This window comes from Trachypithecus francoisi, unplaced genomic scaffold (genome assembly GCF_009764315.1).
Source record: "Trachypithecus francoisi isolate TF-2019V2 unplaced genomic scaffold, Tfra_2.0 Lachesis_group16, whole genome shotgun sequence".
Taxonomy (NCBI): domain Eukaryota; kingdom Metazoa; phylum Chordata; class Mammalia; order Primates; family Cercopithecidae; genus Trachypithecus; species Trachypithecus francoisi.
Window position 1 is genome coordinate 24,328,633 of NW_022681461.1, and position 23,573 is coordinate 24,352,205.

The following is a 23,573-nucleotide window of genomic DNA, read 5'->3' on the forward strand; positions in this document are numbered from 1 at the left end:
CAGATGGATTCATGGCTGAAAGCTATCAGACATTCAAGAAGAATTGGTGCCAATCTGACTGAAACTATTCCAAAACGTAGGAAAAAAAAGGAATCCTCCCTAAATCACTCCATGAAGCCAGTATCACTCTAATACCAAAACCAGGAAAAGACATAACAAAAAAAGAAAAATGCAGACCAATATCTCTACTGAACACAGATGCAAAAATCCACAACAAAATACTAGCTAATGGAATCCAACAGCATATCAAAAATATAAAACATTATAATCAAGTGTGTTTCATACCAGGAATGCAGGGATGGTTTAACATACACAAGTCAATACATGTGATACATCATATAAACATAATTTAAAACAAAAACCATATGACCATCTCAATAGATGCAGAAAAAGCATTTGATAAGATCCAGAATCCTTTTATGATAAAAACCCTCAACAAAATAGGTATAGAAGGGACTTACCTCAAATTAATAAAAGTGATATATGACCAACCCACAGCCAACATCATAGTGAATGGTGAAAAGCTGAGAACTGGACCAAGACAAGGATGCCCACTTTTACCTTCTATTCCACATAGTACTGGAAGTTCTGTCCAGAGCAATCAGACAAGAGAAAGAAATAGCATCCAAATGGAAATAGAGGAAGTCAAACTGTCACTGTTAGCCAATGATGTGTCTGTATACCAAGAAAACCCTAAGGATTCATCCAAAATGCTCCTACATCTGATATGTGAATTCTGTAAAGACTCAGGATATAAAATCAATGTACACAAATCAATAGCACTGCTATAAAACAACAATGACCAAGCTGAAAATCAAATCAAGAATTCGATGCCTTTACAACAGCTGCAAAAATACATAAATAAAATAATATTTTTAGGAATATACTTAACCAAGCAGTGAAAGAGATCTATAAGTAAAACTACAAAACACTTCTGGAAGAAATCATAGATGACACAAACAAATGGAAACACATCCCATGTCATGGATGGGTAGAAGCAATATTGTGAAAATAACTGTACTGCCAAAAGCAATCTACAGATTCAATGCAATTCCCACCAAAATACCACCATCATTCTTCACAGAACTAGAAAAAACTATCCTAAAATTCATACAGAACCAGAAAAGAGCCCATATAACCATAGCAATACTAAGCAAAAGAAACAAATTTGGAGGCATCATGTTACCTGACTTCAAATTATACTACAAGGCTATAGTCACCAAAACAGCATGGTATTGGCATAAAAATAGGCATATAGACCAAAGGAACAAAATAGAGAACCCAAAAATAAAGCCAAATACTTCAAGCCAACTGATCTTCAATGAAGCATACAAAGACATAAATTGGGGAAAGGACACCCTATTAAATAAGTGGTGCTGGGAAAACTAACAAGCCATATGTAGAAGAATGAAACTGGATCCTCATCTCTCGGCTTATAAAAAATAAACTCAAGATGAATCAAAGACATAAATATAAGATCAGAATCCATAAAAATTCTAGATCATAGTTTTGGAAAAAGTCTTCTAGACATAGATTTAGGTAAAGAATTCATGACTAGGATCCCAAAAGATAATGCAACAACACCAAAAATAAATACATGGGACCTAATTAAACTACAAAGTTTCTGAAGAGCAAATAATAATAATCAGCAGATTAAACAGACAATCCACAGCATGAGAGAATATATTCACAAACTAGGCATCCAAGAAAGGACTGATATCCAGAATCTATAAGAAACTCAAACAAATCAGCAAAAGCGTGCAAAGGGCATGAATAGACAGTTCTCAAAGGAAGATATATAAACAGCTAACAAAGATGAAGAAATGCTCAACATCACTAATTATCACAGAAATATAAATTAAAACCACAATAAGATACCACCTTACTGCTGTAAGAATGGCCATAATTAAAAAAAAAAAATAGATGTTGGCATGAACATGGTGAAAAGGGAAGACTACTAAACTGCTGGTGGGAATTAAATTAGTACAACCACTATGGAAAACAGTATAGACATTTCTTAAAAAACTAAAAGTTGAACTACCATCTGATCCAGCTATCCCACTATTGGGTATCTACCCAAAGGAAAAGAAGCTGTTATATAAAAAAGACACATGCACACTCCTGTTTATAACTATGCAATTTGCAATTGTAAAGATATGGAACAAATATAAGTGCCCATCAACCAATGAGTGGGTAAAGAAAATGAGGTATATATACACCATGGAATACTATTCAGCCATAAAAAGGAATGAAATCACGTCTTTCATGACAACTTGGATGGAGCTGGAGCCCATTAATCTAAGTGAAGTAACTCAGGAATGGAAAACCAAATATTGTTATGTTCTCACTTGTAAGTGGGAGCTAAACTATGAGGATGCAAAGACACAAGAATGATATAATGGACCTTGGGGACTCAGCAGGAAGGATGAAGGGCGTAGGGATAAAAGACCACATATTGAGTAATATGTACATTGCTCGGGGGGATGGATGCACCAAAATCTTAGAAATCACCACTAAAGAACTTATCCAGGTAAACAAAAATCACCAGTACCCCAAAAAATATTGAAATGAAAATAAAAATTAATTATTATAAAAAGAATTAAGATGTTTAAAATTGATATGAAACAACTCTCGCAAACTTTACATGTCAAAAGAAAACTTTCTACAAATTTAATTCCTTACTTGTATTAAAAAGAGGCTTCATTATCCAAGAGATATTCAGTTAAACATTCACCAACACACACTGCCTGTAGTACATTAGTCATAGGAAATATGGTATTAAGAAGAAAATTAAAATAAGCAGAAAATACATTTTAAAATGTAAATTCATTTATTTGATTGCACAATGTATACTCAGCATATATCGAACCTAACCTGCAAAATATAAATTCACATATTTTCATATATGAATTCATATAAATTCATCTGACAAATGAATTTATAAAGCACGGTGAACTCTGTACCAGTGACATGCAGTTTTGATAAAATAAGCAATTAATGTTAGCATACTTAGCAAATGGAAAGCTGTTCTGAAAATAATGAATAAAATTATTGTAATTGTCTCAGAAAAATTGTTTTATTTATGATAAAATGCATTTGAAGCAAGGTTGAATCTGTTACCAGCATATGTTGTTATTTCTCTCGGACAGGTGTTTCAGAGGGTGATTAGCAATTTAGAATATTTTCATTTGAATTGGCCAAGTTTCTAAAATTGAAAAATGAACTTATGTGGTCAAGTGATGAGAAAGCCCCATGAGAACCAAGAATCATGTATCATGTATCATGTATTCTAATTCTACTTTAGCTAATGTCTTAGCAAAGTTACAAAATCCATCTGTAGATTCCATTTTCTAGAAGAATTATCAAAATTATGACACTAGGGAGAATATATTTACATTATCAATATTCTGACATTAGCAATGTAAGATAAATAAGCTATGAAGAAAATCAATAAATTGAAAGACATAATATTTTGCCAGATTTTGCCATTTCCAGCTGTGTGAATAATTGACTCTCTAACTCTCATAAGTTCAAAGACCGGACAATCTTTTTTGAGCCCTTCAGCTCCTCGTTTCATGAGCCTTGATCTCATCAACTCTAAACCTAGGAAACTCGTTTTTGAATTACTGTGGAAAGTAAATGAGCTAATAAATGTAACTTGCTTAGCATAGTACCTAATATATAGTAATTTCTGAAAAAAAAGTTTAGAAGTTGTTAGTATTAATAGGCACTCAGTAGATGTCAATTCTCTTCACAATTCCTATTACATAATTCCAAATAAATTTAGTTCTCCTCTTTACCTATTATATTAAAAAGTATATCGATATTCTCTAAACTTATCAGTGATCAGTGCATACTTTATTTTCAGCTGTGATCCCATTATTTTAAAGAAACCCAAGAATGTCTTGAGAAGATCAAAATTCTATTAATGAAATCAGCAATGAACCATAAACTAAAAAGGATCTATAAGATTAAATGAATGTTGTTACACCCCCAAAACAGTGTGTGTGTGTGTGTGTATCTTATAGAATGAATTAAACTGTTTCTCATCTATGTGATACCAGTGGGCTAGGGGATGTCCCCAAATGCCAGTGGGATCTTGACCCATCTGGTGTCTAGGCTCTTGACACTGTTGTGAGAAGGAATTCAAGGATGAGTTGGAAAATAGTAGAAGTATGGAGATATATTGCAAAGTGAAAAGTACACTCAAGAAAGGGGAGCATGGGCACACTTAAGAGAAAGTCACACACATGGAGAGGTGGGACTTCTACCTTTATGGGTTTCTTTAGCCAAGGAGTGAAATATTCACGAAGATTCCTGGAAAATAGTAGCAATTGCTTAGAACTGTTGTGCCACCCATTTTACACCAAATATGGGTGCTTGTAGAACTGTTATGGTACTGGTGGGCTGTGATTTAGTATGTTAGTGAGCACATAAGAGGTCCTAGATGAAACCTAGGTCAAATCCAGTGCCATATTGGGTCCAATTGGTCTCAGCTAACTCAGCCCACACGTTGGTTTTTCAGGGTCTTATCAGTCCCTAGTTTATGTAGCTATTTCAACAGTTGCCTTATTCTAGTCATGTGAAACTGCTGCCTGGAATTTTCTATTCTCCTGTAGCCACCTGTATTATTCCTTTCTTATATGAGGTGGTTATTCTTAAAAATCAAACAGTTGTTGGCTAAGTATTTTGCTCCATATAATGTTAAGCATTTTTATACTTGAGGAAACACAGGTCTAAGAACCTGAAATAAGACAAATAAGCAAGCAAATAAGATAAGCCCTGGGACTGATTTGACTTTTCACTCAAAGGAACATTCTGAACAAACCTAGTATGAGGGAAGTTCCCAAAGGGAAGGATGAGGATCTCACTGATTTGAGGAAATAGAGATCAGAATTTAGGGAGGTTGAAGTGACTGAAGGTTGTGGATTCTAGAAAGAAAGAAGCCATTCAGAAAAGTTGGCTCCAGAAATACGCATTGGGTACCCTGATTCTTTGTTGAATATTGAGCAGTGTGTGTGTAAGACAAAACTCCACAGGGCCTAACAAAGAGTTACTAAAAATCCAAGGTGATTGATTCCAAAAGCTTACACAGGACTAGGAGGCATCTGAATTCCAACCAGCCAGAATGAAGAGTTCTCTTTGATGAGCTGGAATATTCAGTAGAGACCCAAGAAGTTGCCATGACTTAGTAATGGGACTAAAATATCACTAGAACAAAGGTTATTACACAACTGTCATAAATAAGCTTAAAAGTGATGAAGAAAGGCCAGGCGCGGTGGCTCAAGCCTGTAATCCCAGCACTTTGGGAGGCCGACACGGGCGGATCACGAGGTCAGGAGATCGAGACCATCCTGGCTAACACGGTGAAACCCCGTCTCTACTAAAAATACAAAAAACTAGCCGGGCGAGGTGGCGGGCGCCTGTAGTCCCAGCTACTCGGGAGGCTGAGGCAGGAGAATGGCATAAACCCGGGAGGCGGAGCTTGCAGTGAGCTGAGATCCGGCCACTGCACTCCAGCCTGGGCGACAGAGCGAGACTCCGTCTCAACAAAAAAAAAAAAAAAAAAAAAAGTGATGAAGAAAAAGTGAAAATTCTCTGTAACTGTCTTGCTGCCTATGCGATAGTCAGTAACAGAAATAAAATGGCATCCTATAAGTTATGCAATTAATCCAAAGGAAGAAGGTTTAAAAGAAAAGAAGGAAGAGATGGAACATATAGAAAATAACTAGCAAGATAGTAGACTAAAACTCAAACATTTCAGTAAGTATATCAACTCTAAACTGTAGAACATCTTATTTAAAAGATTCGAGTATATTATCTAGGAAAGCAAGCTTTAAATATAAAGACACAGACTACATTAACAGTAATAGTATAGAAAAGACCATACCATCCAAACACTAATTATAAAGGAGCCAAATGAAATTTATATTAATAATAAACAAAGTACAACTCAGAATAATAATGATTACCAGAGTGAAAAGACAACTCATAATGATAAAAAGATCAATTTATAAAAAAGACATGGTAATTCTAAAGGTATCTGCATCTGATTAGAAAACTTTACCTACAAAAAGAAAAGCAGAAATAGATAAATGCACAATTATACTTGGAGAATTTCAATACTCATCTTGCAGTAATTGATGGAACAAATAGATAGAAATCTAGAAGTAAACAGACATAAAAGCCCATTCAATCCACTTGACCTATTTGGCATCACTGAACACAATACCCCAAAGCAGCAGAACACACATTCTTTTCAAGTGCACAGGAAATATTCACTGAGATAAACCATATGCAAGGCCATAAAACAAGTCACAATAAATTTAAAACAATGCCTAATATAGAGTACTTTTTTACCAAAATACAATTAAATAGTAATTAGTAGTATAAAGAATGTGGATAAAGTATTTGAAATGTAAACTGCACAATTCTAAATAAGCCACAAGTCAAAAAAAGTAATTACAAGAAAAATTAGAAAAATATTTTTGATGAATAAAAAAGAAAATACAGTGCCAAAATTTGTAATTCTGGAGCAGGATGCTCTAAGAATTATTTCCTCCTTGGAAACAACAATTAAGCTGGCAAAAACTGACAAAATCAACTATTTTGAAACTTTAGAATCTAATCAGAAACTTATATCAACCAAATGAGTACTTACTGAAGAAAAGGCTGCGAATTTTTGGTAAGAAAACATTGTGGCATTTTTGCTTAGCTGCTTACCATCTCCCCCAATCGCCAGTGCTGTGGTGGCCATTGGAAAGGTGCTCATCCTTCAGGGTGTGCCTTACTCATGCTGGGGGTAGGCGGTGGGGGCCAGAATATAAACCTTGTTCCCAATAAATTGTGGTTGTGTGTTTTAGCCCTTTGAGTTATTCTCTAAGGGACAAGCACAAAAGTTGATCTTGTTTTCACTTCTATCAGGAGCAACTTTCTCAGTGACATGTTAAAAGCATTTAAAGAAGTACACTTATCTATATCCATGCAGGAAAAGAAAAGGTGGGCAAGATAAGCAGCATACAGACCCAAAGCCTGGAAAGGTAGAGGCTGAGGAGGAATACTTTTTGGAGGAATCAGAGTATGGAAGATTCACTACGTATACCGTGGAATCTAGAATGCAATGTGCACCAACAGTAGATATGAGCAGAAAAATAAAGAATCAGGAAACTTAAAAATACAACAATTGAAATTACCCAGTCTGAAAAACAGATAGAAAAAATAATAAAGGAATGTGAACAGACCTAAAATAACTTCTGTGACTCATCAAGTGAGCCAACGTACACACCATGGAAGTCTTAGAGAAGAAAGAGGTAAACAGAATAATGGCTTCAGAATAATGGCTGAAAATTTCCAAAATCTGATGAAATCCATGAATTCACAAGTCCAAGATGTTCAGTTGTCTCCAAATAATACAAATGAAAAGAGATCCACACTCCAAAACACATGGGATATTCTCCAGGACAGATTATACATCAGGTCATATTACAAGTCTCAATAAATCTTAAAAGATTGAAATCATAAAACATAGTTTTCAAATTTATTCAACCACAATACAAAGAAGCTAGAAATTAATAAAAGAAAAAGTGGAAAGTTCACAAATGTGTGAAAATTAAACAACACACTCTTAAACCTGTAAGTCAAAAAATATATAAAATACTCTGAGATCAATAAAAAAGAAAACACATCATTATACCAACACTTATAGGATGTAACAAAAGTATTCCTCAAAGAAAAATGTAGCGCTATCAATACCCATATTAGAAAAAATAAAGATTTAAAATAAATAACCTAAATCTATGCTTTCAGAAATGGAAAAGAATAAACTAAACCTAAAGCTAGTAAAAACAAGTAAATAATAAAAATTAGTAGAGATTAATGAAATGGATCAAATAAATTAATAGATGATTAGCCAAACCAAAAGTTTATTTTTTAAAAGAGCAACAAAATTCACAAACTTTTATATAGGCTTAGCAAAAAAGGAGAAGATCCAGAGGCTCAAATTATTAAAGTCAGAAATGAAACTGGTGACACTACTACAGATCTTACAGAAATAATAGTAGTATAAAATATACTATCAATAATTGTACACCAACAAATTAGATGACTTGGATGATACGAACAAATCTCCATAAATGCACCAACTACCTAAACCGACTGAAGAAAAAAACAGATTCTCTAACAGTATCTGTAATAACTAACAAGATTAATCAACAATCAAAAACCTCCCAACAGAAAAAATACATGGAGCAGATATCTTCAATGGTAAATTCTCCAGACTTTTAAAGAATGTGTATTATTCTCAAACTCTTACAAAATACAGAAGGGAAGGTAAAACTTTCTCCTTCTATAAAGTAACTACTATTCTGATACCAAAGCCAGACAAAGACACACAAGAAAAACAAAAACTATATACCAACAATTCTTATTAATACAAATATAAAAACCTTCAACAAAATACTAGTTAACCAAATCCAAGAGCATACCATTACCAAATGATAACAAAATCAGTCAATATGACATAGTTTATTAATAGCTTTAAAAATATGATATCAACAGAAGCAGAAAAAAAAAGCCAAAATTAAACACTCTTTTTAAAAAACAAACACTTAGAAAAATAAGAAGTAGAAGTGAACTTTTCAACATGACAAAATGTATTTATGAAATGCCCATAGTAATATTACATTTAATGGTGAAAGACCAAAAGTTTTATACCTAAGATCAGTAACAAGTCAAAGATATCTGCTTTCACCACTTCTATGCAATCTTATATAACAAATTCTAGCTAGAAAAATTAGGGAAAAAAATAGTATTCAAATTGGAAAGTAAGAAGTAAAAATATATCAATTTACAATATGATTATATACATACCCAAAGAATACACAGACACACACATACACACACACACTTACTACTACAACATGACTTCAGCAAATTTGCAGAGTGCAAGACCAATAAATAAAAATTAGTTTTTTCCATACAGCAGCAATAAAAGATCTGAATCAAAAATTACAAAAACAGTTATATTCACAATAACACCCCAAAGAATAAAATGCATAGGCATACATTTAAACAAGGAGGTGCAAGATTTGTATTTCAATTACTGAAAAATAAAACAAAACAAAACAAAATGCTGAAAGAAGTTGAAGAAGACTAAATAAATAGAAAGACATCACAAGTTCATGGCTTGGAAGACTTGCTATCATCAAGATTTTAAGATTACCCAAAGAAGCAGAGCAAGATCGTGGAATAGAAGCCTACCCTGTTTGTCTCTCCTTGACTGAACACCAAATATTAACAATTATCCTCACACAGGAAAGCGCCATCACAAGAACCAAAAATTGGGAGGGAAGAGTGAAGAGTAAGTCTTTCTCTTGCATCTTGGATACCAGCTTAGCCCCAGTAGGACAGGGCAGCAGGCAGAGCTGGGAGGCCCCCTTTCTAGGTCCTAGCTTCTGGAAAACATTTCTAGATGCATCGTGGGCCAAAAGGGAACCCATCGCCTTAAAGGGAAGTAACCCGTCCTGGCAAGATTCATCACCTGTGAGTCCTTGGGCCATGAATGCCCAGCACTGGTCCCCAGAGAGTATACCACATGCCTTGGGCTCTGAGAAATGCTGGCTTCAGGTGTGCCCCAGCACATTCACAGCTGTGGTGGCTATGAAGAAGTAATTTTTCTGTTTGAGAAAAGTGGAGGGAAAAGTAAAGGGGATCTTGTCTTGCACCTTAAGTATCAACTTGGCCACAGTGAGGTAAAGCAATAAGCAGGCTCTTGGGATCCCCAAGTTCAAGCCTAGACTCTTGGGCAGCATTCCTGGACCTGCCCTGGGACAGAAGGGAGCCCACTGTTCTGAAGGTTGAGTCCTAGGCCTGGCAGCATTCACCAGTGGAAGAGCCCTTGGGTTTTAAGTGAATATTGGCAGTGGCCTGACAGAACGCCTCTGGGGACTGATGGTGATTGTGGCCACAAAGAAAGGCTCCTCTACCTGTAGAAATCGGGGGGAAGAGCAGGAGGCACTTTGTATTGCAGTTTGAGTACCAGCTTAGTCTCAGTGTAAGAGAATATCAGGTAAATTACCAAGGATTTTGATCACAATACCTCACTTCCAAACAGAATTTCTGAACATGACTGGGACCTGGGAAAACTCATTACCCTGAAAGGAATGGCATTGGGCAACACCCAGTGTCATGCTGACTTCAGGTCTGACTCAGTGCAGTCCCAGTGATGGTGGCCCCAGGGTGCTTACATCACCACATCTCCAGTTCCAGATGGCTCAGCACAGAGAGAGAGAGAGACCCTTATGTTCAGGAAAAAGTAAGGGAAACCAAGAGTATCTCTCTGGTAATCCAGAGAATTCTTCTTAATCGTATTCAAGACCATTAAAGCAGTTCCTCTATGAGTCCGCAAAAACCACAGCCTCATTGGGGTTGGGGCCCAACTCCCTTTGAATACCTGGAAAGCCTTTCCAGGAAGGATAGGCACAAACAAGCCCAAACTGTAAAGACCACAATAAATACCCAACTGTTCCATGCCCAGACATTGATGAATATCTATAAGTATAAACACCATCCAGGAAAACATGACCTCACCAAATGAATTAAATAAGCCACCAGTGACCAATTCCGGAGAAACAGATATATATATAACCTGTCAGACAGAGAATTCAAAATAGCTGTGTTGTCAAAATTCAAAAATATTTAAGATAATACAGAGAAGGAATTTAGAATTCTATCAGGTAAATTTAACAGAAACGAAAATAATTAAAAAGAATCAAGCAGAAATTCTGGAGTTGAAAAAAGCATCGTCTCTTAATAGCAGAATTGATTAAGCAGAATAAAGAATTAGTGAGCCTGAAGAATTAGTGAGTGTGAAGAATTAGTGAGCTTGAAAGTAAACAGTCAGAGGAGACAGGAAAACAAGTATAAAAATAGTAAAGCATGCTTACAAGATCTAGCATATAGCCTCAAAAGGTCAAATCTAAGAGATATTGACCTTAAAGAGGAGGTAGGGAAAGAGACAGAAGTGGAAAGTTTAATAATCAAAAAAAAAAAAAAAAACACCAGAGAACTTCTCAAACCTAAACAAATATATTAACATTCAAGTACAAGAAGGTTATAGGACACCAAGCAAATTTAACCTAAAGAAAACTACCTCAAAACATTTAATAATCAAACACCCAAAGGTCAAGGATAAAGACAGGATCCTAAAAACAGCAACAGAAAATAAACAAATAACATATAATGAAGCACCAATGTATCTGGCAGTAGACTTTTCAGTGAAAACTTTACAGGTCAGGAGAGAGTGGCATGACATATTTAAAGAGCTAAAGGCAAAAAATATCTTTTTCCTTACAATAGTATATCTGGCAAAAATATATTTCAAGCATGAAAGAAAAATAAAGACCTTGCCAGACAAACAAAAGCTTGAAGAATTTCATCAACACAAGGCTTGTCCTACAAGAAACGATAAAGAGAGTTCCTTTATCTGGAAGAAAAGGATGTCAATGATCAATAAAAAATCATCTGAAGGTACGAAGCTCACTGGTAATAGTAAGCACACAGAAAAACACAGAATAGTGTAACACTATAATTGTGGTGTGTAAACTACTCTTAGGATATGCAGAAAGACTAAACTATGAACCTATCAAAAATAACAACAACCACCACTTTTCAGGTGACAGACAATACAATCAGACATAAAGAGAAATTTTAAATGGTTAAACAAGCAGGGGGACAAAGTTAAACCACAGAGTTATTGTTAGTTGTATTTTTGCATGTTTGTTATGTTTGTCTATGAAATTAGTGCTAACTTGTCATCAGTTTAAAACAATGGGGTAGAAGATATTATGTGAAAGTCTCATGCTAACCTCAAATCAAAAAACAAAGGATACACACAAATGAGGAGCAAGAAGTTAAAGCATACTATCAGAGAAAATCACCTTCACTAAAAGAAAGACAGGAAGGGAGAAAAGAGGGATGAGAAAAACAACTAGGAAACAACTATCAAAATTGCAGAAGTAAGTCCCTACTTATCAATAATAACATTTAATGTAAATCGACTAAACTCTCTGATCAGAAGACATAGAGTGGCTAAATGGATGGAAAAAACAAGACCCAGTGGTCTGTAGCTTACAGGAAATATACTTCATCTATAAAGATACACATAGACAGAAAATAAAGAGATGAGAAAAGATATGCCATGCCAATGGAAACCAAAAAAGAGTAAGAGTAGCTATATTTATATCAGAAATAATAGATTTCAAGACAAAAACTGTTAGAAGAGACGAAGAAGGTTATTATACAATGATAAAGGTTATCAATTCAGCGAGAGGCTATAACTATTCTATATGTATACACATCCAACACTGGAGCACCCAGATATATAAAACAAACATTATTAGAGCTAAAGAGAGAGACAGATCTCAGAAGAAAGAATTAGTAAGCAATAATACAATAATAGCTAGAGACTTCATTACTCCACTTTCAGCAATGGACAGATCTCCACGACAGAAAATCAACAAAGAAACACTGGGCCTAATGTGCAGTATGGAACAAATGGGCCTAATAGATATTTACAGAATATTTCATCCAATAGATGTAGAATATACATTCTTCTCCTCAGCACATGGATCTTTCTCAAAGATAGAACATATGTTAAGTCACAAAACAAGTGTTAAAATATTCAAAACTATTGAGATAACATCAAGCATCTTCACTTACTATAATGGAATACAACTAGAAATCAATAATATGAGAAATTTGGGAAAGTATACAAACACATGGAAATTAAACAATATGCTTCTAGATTACTAGTGGGTCAATGAAAAAATCATAGAAATTGAAACATTTATTGAAACAAATGACAATGAAAATACAACATACCAAAACTTGTGAGGTATAATGAGAGCTGTACTAAGAGGGAAACTTATAGCTAGAAGTGCCTACATCAAAAACAAAGAAAAACTTCAAATAATAAACTAATGATGCATCCTAAAGAACCAGAAAAGCAAGAGAAAACCAAACCCAAGTTAGTAGAAAAGATAATAATAAATATGAGAGCATAAATAAGTGACTTTGAAATGAAGAGAACAATAAAAAGGTCAATGAAACAAAAAGCTGGTTTTTTTTTTGAAAAGATAAAATTTACAAACCTTCAGTCAGAATAATGAAGAAAAAAAGAGAGAAGATCCAAATAAAATCAAAGATGAAACAGGAGACATTACAACTGACACTGCAAAAATGTGAAGAATCATTAGTGGCTATGATGAGCAACTATATGCCAATAAATTGGAAAATCTAGAAGAAATAAATTTCTAGACATATACTACCTACCAATATTGAACCATGAAGAAATCCAAAACTTAAATGGGCCAATAACAAGCAATGATATCAAAGCTTTGGTAAAAAGTCTCCTAGTAAAGCAAAGCCCAGGATTCAATGGCTTCACTGATGAATCCTATCAAATATTTAAAGAACTAACACCAATCCTACTCAAACTGTTATAAAAAAATGAAGAGGAAATAATCCCAAACTGGTTTTATGAAGCCAGTATTACCCCGAAACCAAAACCAAAGACAAATAATAAAAAGAAAACTACAGGCCAATATCTCTAATGAACACTGATGCAAAAATCTTAAACAAAATACTAGCAAACTGAATCAATACACTGAAAAGATCATTCCTCATGATCAAGCGGAATTTATCCCGGGGCTGCAAGAATGGCTCACTATATACAAATCAATCAGTTTGCTACATCATATCAACAGAATGAAGGACAAAACCATATAATATTTCCGTTGATGCTGAAAAAGCATTTGTTAAAATTCAACATCCTTTCATGATTAAAATCCTCAAAAAAGGGGTACAGAACAAACATACCTCAACATATAAGAGCCATGTATAAAAGTCCCACAGCTAGTATCATACTGAATGGGAAAAAAACAAAATACCTTTTTCTAAGATCTGGAACACGACAAGGATGCCCACTTTCAGCACTGTTATTCAACATAGTACTGGAAGTCCAAGCTAGAGCAATCAGACAAGAGAAAGGATATCCAAACTGGAAAGGAAGAAATCAAATTTATCCTCGTTTGATAGGATCTTATATTTAGAAAAACCTAAAGAATCCACCAAAAAAGCTATTAGGACTAATAAATAAATTCAATAAAGTTTCAGCATGCAAAATCAATATACAAAAATTAGTAGCATTTCTATACGCCAACACTGACCAATCTGAAAATGAAATTTTAAAGTTTCATAAAAATTTATCATAGCCACAAATAAAATTTAAAACCTAAGAATAAACCAAAAAAGTGGAAGATCTTTACAATAAAAAACTATAAAATGCTGATGAAAGAAATGGAAGAGGAATAAAAGAGGGAAAGATATTTCACACTCATGGATTGGAAGAATCAATATTGTTGAAATGTCCATACTACCCAGAGCAGATTCAAAGCAATCCCTATCAAAATACCAATGACATTTTTTCACAGAAAAAGAAAAAATAATTGTAAGATTTATATAGAATCACAAAAGACCCAGAATAGCCATAGCTATCTTAAGTAAACAGAACAAAACTGGAGGAATCACCTTACCTGACTTCAAATTATACTACAGAGCTATAGTAACTAAAACAGCATGGTACTGGTATAAAAACAGATACATAAACCAGTGAAACATAATAGAGACCCCAGAATTAAATCCACACACCTACAGTGAAGTCATTTTTGACAAAGGTGCTAAGAACATACATTGGAGAAAAGACAATCTCTTCAATAAATGATGATGAGAAAACTGAATACCCATATGCAGAAATACGAAACCAGACCACTATCTTTTGTCACTTGCAAAAAGCAAATCAAAACAGATTAAAGACTTAAATCTAAGACATCAAACTATGAAACAATTACAATAAAACATTAGGGAAACTCTCCAGGACATTGATCTGGGGAAAAATTTCTTGAGTAATAAATACACTGTAAGCACAGGCAAGCAAAGCTAATGTGGACAAGTGGGATAACATCAAGGAAAAAACTTCTGCACAGCAAATAAAACAAACAGCAAACTGAAGAGACAACCCACAGAATAAGAAAAAATATTTGCAAACTACCCTTCTGACAATGGATTAACTATAATATATAAGGAACTCAAACAACTCTAGAGAAAAACATTTAATAATTCAATTTAAAAATAGGAAGAAGATTTGAATAAACATTTCTCAAAACAAGACATACAAATGGCAAACAGGAATATGAAAATGTGCTCAACATCACTGATCATGAGAGAAATGCAAATCAAAACTACAATGAGATATCATCTCACCCAAGTTAAAATGTTTGTTATAAAAAAGACAAAAATAACAAATGCTGATGAGGATGTGGAGAAAAGGGAGCCCCTGTACACTGTTGGTGGGAATGTAAATTAGTATGACCACTATAGAGAAAAGTTTGGAGGTTCCTTAAAAAAGCTAAAATTAGAGTTATCATAGGATCCAGCAATCCCACTGCTGGGTATATACCCAAAAGAACGTAAGTCTGTATATCAAAGAGACATTGGCACTGCCATGTTTGCTGCAGCACTGTTCCCAATAGCCAAGGTTAGAAGGAATCCACGTGTCCACCAACAGATGAATGGATAAAGAAAATGTGGTATATATAAACAGTGTTGTACTCTTCGGCCATAAAGGAATAAAAAAATGAGATTCTGTCATTTGCAACAACCTGGATGGAACTGTAAGTCTCTATGTTAAGTGAAATAAGCCAGGCACAAAAAGACAAACTTCACATACTCTCACTTATTCATGGGGTCCAAAAATCAAAACAATTGAACTCATTAAGACAGAGAAATAGAGAGTAGAAAGATGGTTACCAGAGGCTGGGAAGGTTAGTGGAGACATGGGATGGCAGTAGGGGTGGTTAATGGGAAAAAGACAAAAACAAAACACAGAAAGAATGAATAAGAACCAGTATTTGATAGCCTAACAGGGTGACTATAGTCAGTAATAATTTAATAGCATATTTAAAAATAACTAAAAATATATAACTGAATTGTTTGTAACACAAAGGATAAATGCTTGAGGAAATGTATACCCAAATTTCCACGATATGCATACCTATACCAAAATATTTCACGTACTCCACAAATGTATACACCACTGTGTACCCACAAAGGTTAAAAATAAAAATAATTTAATAGAATATTACTCAAAGCAATTCAACACAACCTTTATCAAAACTGAAACCATCTTTTTTTTTTTTTTTTACAGAAATAGAAAAGCCTATCCTTGAATTCATATGGAATTTTAAAGGGCCACATACAGTCAAAGCAAACTTGAAGAAAAATTTAGAGTACTCACTTTCCTATTTCAAGGTTATTACCAAGCTACAGTGTGATATCAAAATAGTGCAGTATTGGAATAAGTACAGTTACATAAAGGAATGGAATATAATTGAAACTACAGAAATGAATCTATGTATCTACGACGAATTGATTATCATTAAGGACACTGGGTTAGTCTATTTGGTCTTGCTATAAAGAAACACCTGAAACTGGATAACTATAATCCCCATGTGTTGAGGGAGGGTCTGGGTGGGAGGCAATTGGATCATGGGGGAGGATTCTCCCTTGCTCTTCTGATAGTGAAGGAGTTATTCGGAGATCTCATTGTTTAAAAGTGACAATTTCCCCCATGTTCTCTGTTGCTTCTCCTATCGTAAGATGTGCCTTGCTTCCCCTTTGCCTTCCACCATGATTGTAAGTTTCCTGTGGCCTCCTCAGCCATGCGGAACTGTGAGTCAAATAAACTTTTTTCCTTTAAAAATTACCCATTCTCAGGTAGTATCTTTATAGCACTGTGAAAAGACTAATACAGGGAATTGGTACCAGCAGAGTGGGGTACAGCTACAAAATAACCTGAAAATGTGAAAGCAACTTCGAAACTGAGTAACAGGCAGTAGTTGCAAGTTTTGAGGGCTCAGAAGAAGACAGGAAGATGTGGGAAAGTCTGGAAATTCCTAGAGACTTGTTGACTGGTTTTGACCAAAATGCTGATAGTGATGTGGACAATGAAGTACAGGCTGAGGTGGTCTCAAATGGAGATGAGGAATTTACTGGGAACTGGAGCAAAGGTCACTCTTACTGTGCTTTAGCAAAGAGACTTGTGGCATTTTGCCCCTGTCCTAGAGATCTATGGAACTTTGAACTTGAGAGAGATGAACTTGAGAAATGGCAGAGGAAATTTCTAAGCAGTAAAAAATTCAAGATGTCACCTGGCTTATTCTGAAAGCATTCAGTTATATGTGTTCACAAAGAAATGTTGTGAAATTGGAATTTTTATGTTTAAGAGAGAAGCAGAGCATAAAGGCTTAGAAATTTTGCAACCTGATCATGCAGTAGAAAACAGAAACCCATTTTCTGGGGAGGAATTCAAGCTGGCTGCAGAAATCTGCAGAAGTAATAAGTAGCCTAATTTTAATGGCCAAGACAATGGGGAAAATGTCTTAAGGGCATGTCAGAGATCTTGATGGCAGCTCCTCCCATCACAGGCTCAGGGACCCAGAAGGCAAAAATGATTTTGTGGGCTGGGCCTGGGACCCAGCTGCTCTGTGCAGCGTTAGGACTTGGTTCCCTGCATTTCAGCTGTTCCAGCTCCAGCAGTGGCTAAAAGGGGCCAAGGTGCAGCTAGGGGACATTGCTTCAGAGGGTGAAATCCCCGAGTCTTGGTAGCTTCCACATGGTGTTGGGCCTGGAGGTGTGCAGAAGACAAGAGTTGAGCTTTGAGAACCTCTACCTAGATTTCACAGTATATAGTATGGGTCAGAGCCCTCATGGAGAACATCTGCCAGGGCAGTGCAGAAGGGAAATGTGGGGTTGGAGCCTCCACACAGAGTCCCCACTGGGGCACTGCCTCGTGGAGCTGTGAGATGAGGGCCACCATCCTCCAGATCCCACAAAGGTAGATCTACCAATGGTTTGCACCATGTAACTAGAAAAGCCAGTCACCTAAATGTCAGCCTGTGAATGAAGTCATAGGGGCTGCACCCCACAGAGCCACCAAAATGGAGCTGCCCAAGGTTGTGGGAGCCCATTCCTTGCATGCCCTGGATGTGAGACAAGGAGTGGAGATTTTGAAGCTTTAAGATTTAACGACTGCCTGACCAGGTTTCAGACTTGCATTAGGGCCGCGGTCCCTTTGTTTTGGCCAATTTCTCCCATTTGGAATTGGAACATTTACTCAATGCCTGTAACCCCATTGTATCTTGGAAGTAACTAGCTTGCTGTTGATTTTACAGGCTAATAGGCAGAAGGGACTTGCCTTGTCTTAGATGAGTCTTTGGACTTGGACTTTTCAGTTGATGCTGAAATGCATTAAGACTGGGGGACTGTTGGGAAGGCATGATTGGTTTTGAAATGTGAAAAGGACATGAGATCTGGGAGGGGCCAGAGACAGAATGTTAGTTTGGCCCTGTGTCTTTACCCATATCTCATCTGGAATTGTAATCCCCACCTGTTGAGGTAAGGACCTGGTGGGAGCTAATTAGATCATGGGGATGGTTTCCCTAATGTTGTTCTCATGATAGTGAAGGAGTTCTCAGGCGATCTGATGGTTTTATTTTATTTATTTATTTTTCTTTTTTTAAGTATTATTATTATACTTTAAGTTCTAGGGTACATGTGCATAATGTGCAGGTTTGTTACATATGTATACTTGTGCCATGTTGGTGTGCTGCACCCATCAACTCGTCAGCACCCATCAACTCGTCATTTACATCAGGTATAACTCCCAATGCAATACCTCCTCCCTCCCCCCTCCCCAGAAAGTGGCAGTGTCCTCTGGGTTCTCTATCTCCTGCCGCCATGCGAAAATGTGCCTTGTTTTCCTTCACCTTCTGCCATGATTATAAGTTTCCTGAGATCTTCTGAGCCATGTAGAACTGTGAGTCAATTAAACCTCTTTCCTTTATAAATTACCCAATCTCAGATAGTATATTTATAGCAATGTGAAAATAGATTACTACAGAAACTTATGAAGAAAGAAGGTCTTATTTGCTCAAGGTTCTGTAGGCTGTCCAACCATGGCGTGAACATCTGCTTGGATTCTGGTGAGGTCTCAAGAAGCTTTTACTCATGGCAGAAGGCACAGGGGGAGAATGCATACTATGTAGAGAGACAGGAATAAGAGAGAGAGAGGAGAAGGTATCAGGATCCTTCAAACAATAAGCTCTCATGTGAACTACGGAGTGAGAAGTTACTCATGACCATTGGAAGGACACTAAGCCATTCATGAGGGATCCACTACCACCACCCAACCTCCCACCAGGCTATACCTCCAACATTTGGGATCACGTTTCAATATAAGATTTGAAGGCCAGGTACAGTGGCTCATGTCTGTAATCCCAGCACTTTGGGAGGCAGGGGTGGGTGGATCACAAGGTCAGGAGTTCAAGATCAGCCTGGCCAACATAAAGAAACCCCGTCTCTACTAAAAATACAAAAAAATTATCCAGGTGTGGTGGTGGGCGCCTATAATCCCAGCTACTAGGGAGGCTGAAGCAGGAGAATCACCTGAATCTAGGAGGCGGAGATGGCAGTGAGCTGAAATTGTGCTACTGCACTCCAGCCTGGGCGACAGTGTGAGACTGTCTCAAAAAAAAAAAAAAAAGAAAAGAAAAGAAAAAAAAGATTTGAAGGGGACGAATATCCAAACCATATCAAGTGCCAAAATCATTTAATGGAGAAAAATTATTTATCCATAAAACTGGTGCTGACACAACTGAATATCCACATACAAAAGAATGAACTTGGGCCGGGCGTGGTTGCTCAAGCCTGTAATCCCAGCACTTTGGGAGGCCGAGGTGGGCGGATCACAAGGTCAGGAGATCGAGACCATCCTGGCTAACACGGTGAAACCCCGTCTCTACTAAAAAATACAAAAAACTAGCCGGGCGAGGTGGCGGGCGCCTGTAGTCCCAGCTACTCGGGAGGCTGAGGCAGGAGAATGGTGTGAACCCGGGAGGCGGAGCTTGCAGTGAGCTGAGATCTGGCCAGTGCACTCCAGCTTGGGTGACAGAGCAAGACTCCGTCTCAAAAAAAAAAAAAAAAAAAATGAACTTGGATCCGTACCTCATACCATATACAGAAATGAACTCAAAATGGATCAAAGGCCTAAATCTAAGAGTTAAAACTATAAAATTTAGAAGAAAATATAGAGGTAAAATTTTATGACCTTGGCAGTGGATTATTTGAAATGTCATAAAAAACACATGCAACAAAATAAAAAGAAATAGTTAAAATGAACTTCATCAAAATTTAAAAATTTTGTGCAGAAAAGAACACTATCAAGAAAGTGAAAAGGACAACCTACAGAATGGGAAAAAATATTTGCAAGCCATTTGATAGGAGTTTAGTATCTAGAATATATAAAGAATTCTTACAACTTGACAACTAAAAGACAAACTTACCACTTAAAAAATAGTCCAAGACTTCAACAGACTTATCTCCAAGGGAGATACAAATGGTCGTACCTAATAAAAAGATGCTCAGCATCTTTATTTATCAGGAAAATGCAAACATAAACCATAAGAAGACCATAAGTGGTACCTAGTGGGTACCACTTTATACCCACCAGGATGGCTGTAATTAAAAACACACACAAAAAATAAGTTTTGGCAAGAATGTGGAACAATGAGAATCATCCTATGTTGTTGGAAATTATGCAAAATGGTGAAGCTGCTATGGAAAACAGTTTGGCATTTCCCCAAATTGTTAAACAAACAATCTTCTCCCACTGGAAGAGGGCAGAATAAAAACCTCTAATGATCATCTCCCCACAGAAATATCAATTTGAAACAATTACTGAAGAAAATACCTTCGCAAGACCTAAATAAACAGGACCTCGTTTTAGCATAATGGTAAAAGACACATCAAAGAGGACAGAAGAAACAGTCTTGCACTGACTGCATCACCCCCTCCTCAAACTCCAGGCAGCACAGTGTAGTGACAGGCTTCTTTCCCTTGGGGAAAGGGGAGGAAAGTGAGTAAGAGACTTTCCTTTGGAACCCAGAAAACCCTCCCTCGTCTCCCCGAGGTCTATTCAGGCCAGGAACTTCAGAGTCTGCCAGAGTCACGAGGAACTTGGCCTCAGGGTGTCCTCTTGTGCTGGAATGGCTGCAGTTACTACAGGAGCACGTCAGTCAGTCTCCTTTGAATTCCTGGAAGACCCTCTGAATAAAGACTGTTACAAAGATTGGAATACATACATAATTTTTTATTGCCCAACCATCAACATATGTCCACAAACATCAAGAAAATTCAGGGAAATATGAATTCATCAGATCTGCGTAAGTACTGCATTAGGCAGTACTTACAATGAAATTTACAGTTGTAAATGGTTGTATCAGAAAAGATGACATATTTAAGATAATTTGTCTAAGTACCAATCTTGAGAAACTAGATAAAATTCAACTAAAAATACTTAGAATGTAGAAAACAATAAACAGCAGAAATTACTGCAATGACATTGATATTTACAAATATGAATTAATAAAATTTAGAGCTTCCTTCTTTAATACAATAAAATTGATAAACCTCTAACTAGAGTAATAAAAAAAAAAAAAAAAGAGGGAGAGAAGACAGAAATGACCAACATTAGTGAATAAAGCATATACCACATGACAGATCCTACAGATCAAGGAATCACAAACTATGGCCCATGGGCAAAATCTTGTCCTATCAACCACTTCATACATACAGTTTCATTAAGACTTCTTCCATGCTACAGTAGCAGATTTAAGAAGCTGTAAAAGATCATATATCCTCCATTGCCTAAGGTATATACTAATTGGCTTTTAATAGAAAAAGTTTGCTGAGTCCTTTTACATATAATAAAATAATAAGAATTTATATAAATAAATGGTTTCTGGTGAGGCCTCAAGAGGCTTTCACTCATGGCAAAAGGCACAGGGGGAGCAGGGACAAAGAGACAGGGACATTTTATGTGTGTGTATATATACATATATATATATATATATAGCGCCAGTAAATGCAACAATTTACAGTAAATGAGAAAATTCACGGAAAGACAAAAATTACAAAAACTGATTTATGAAAAAGTAGATTGTGCATATTTCTACTTCAGTTATATATATTCCTAATGAAACATTTTCCCACAAAGAAAAATGACTTCACAATAAATTGTATAAATTCAAAAAAGATACAATAACTGTCTTACAAAAATACTTTTAAAAATTAGAGGAGGGAAGCACATACACCAACTGTTCTATGAAACCAAGATTACCCTGATACTAAAACCAGGCAAAAATTCCAAAAATGCCAAGAAAACACCTAAACAGCAAAAAATTAACAAAGCCAAATTATAAGCTACAGACTATGCTTCCTGAACATAGAAAAGAATCTTACCAAAATATTAGCAAATTGAATCCATCAGTACTATCAGTGTATGAAAAGAGTAGCATACCATGAACAAATGAAGTTTATTCTAAGAATACAAATTTGGTTTAATATTCAAAATTAATCAGCACAATTAATCATAGTAAATGAATAAGGGGAGACACGTATGTTTTCAATAGATGCAGAAAAGGCATTTGAAAAATTCAGCCTCTTGACAGAAAAATCTCAGCAGACTATGAAAAAAGGGAATAGCCTCAAGCTAATAAAGGACATCTATGAAATATGTTCTAGAGTTAATACCATACTTAACGGTAAAATACAGAATATCCTACCTGAAAAGTCAAGGAAACACTAAAGATGTCCCCTTTCACTACTTCCTTTAAATATTTTATGCAACTTCCCAGCTACTACACTAAAGCAAGAAAAATAAATAAAAAGCAGACAGAAACAAATGAAACATACTTACTCACAGATGACTTGATTCTATATGCAAAAAGTACAAAAAAGCATAAACCAAAAGTTACTAGACCTAGCACCTGAGTTTAGCAAAGCAAAGTTACAGGATGATAAATCAGTATACAAAAATCAAATGCTATTTCTATACGCTAGTATCAAACAATTGAAAATGGAGATGGAACTTTAATACTATTTACAACAGCATTTTAAAAATAAGCAACACTGAGGAATAGATTTAATAAAACATTTGAAAGACCTATACACTGCAAGCTATAAATCATTCCGGGGAGAAACTTAAGACCTAAGTACATGGTGAAATATATGTGCTCCATGAATTGGAAGACTATTATTGGTCAGATGTCAATTCTATTCACGTTTATCTACGGATTCAATACAATTTCATTCAATTCCATGAATTCAACAAAATTCCACATTTATCTACAGATTCAATACAATTCCAATGAAAACTCTACAAAGCATTTTTTTAGAAAGTAATGAGTTAATTCTAAAGTTCATACAGAAATTCAAATAATTTTGAAAAAGAACATAGTTCAGGAATGTACTACCAGACTTCAAAATTTACTATCAAGATAAAAGTATACTAAAATGTATAATATTTATGTAAGTTCAGGCAAACAGATTAATGGCAGACAATCAAGAGTCTGCCAGTATAGATCCACGAATATTTTGTCAATTGACTTCTGCTAAAGGAG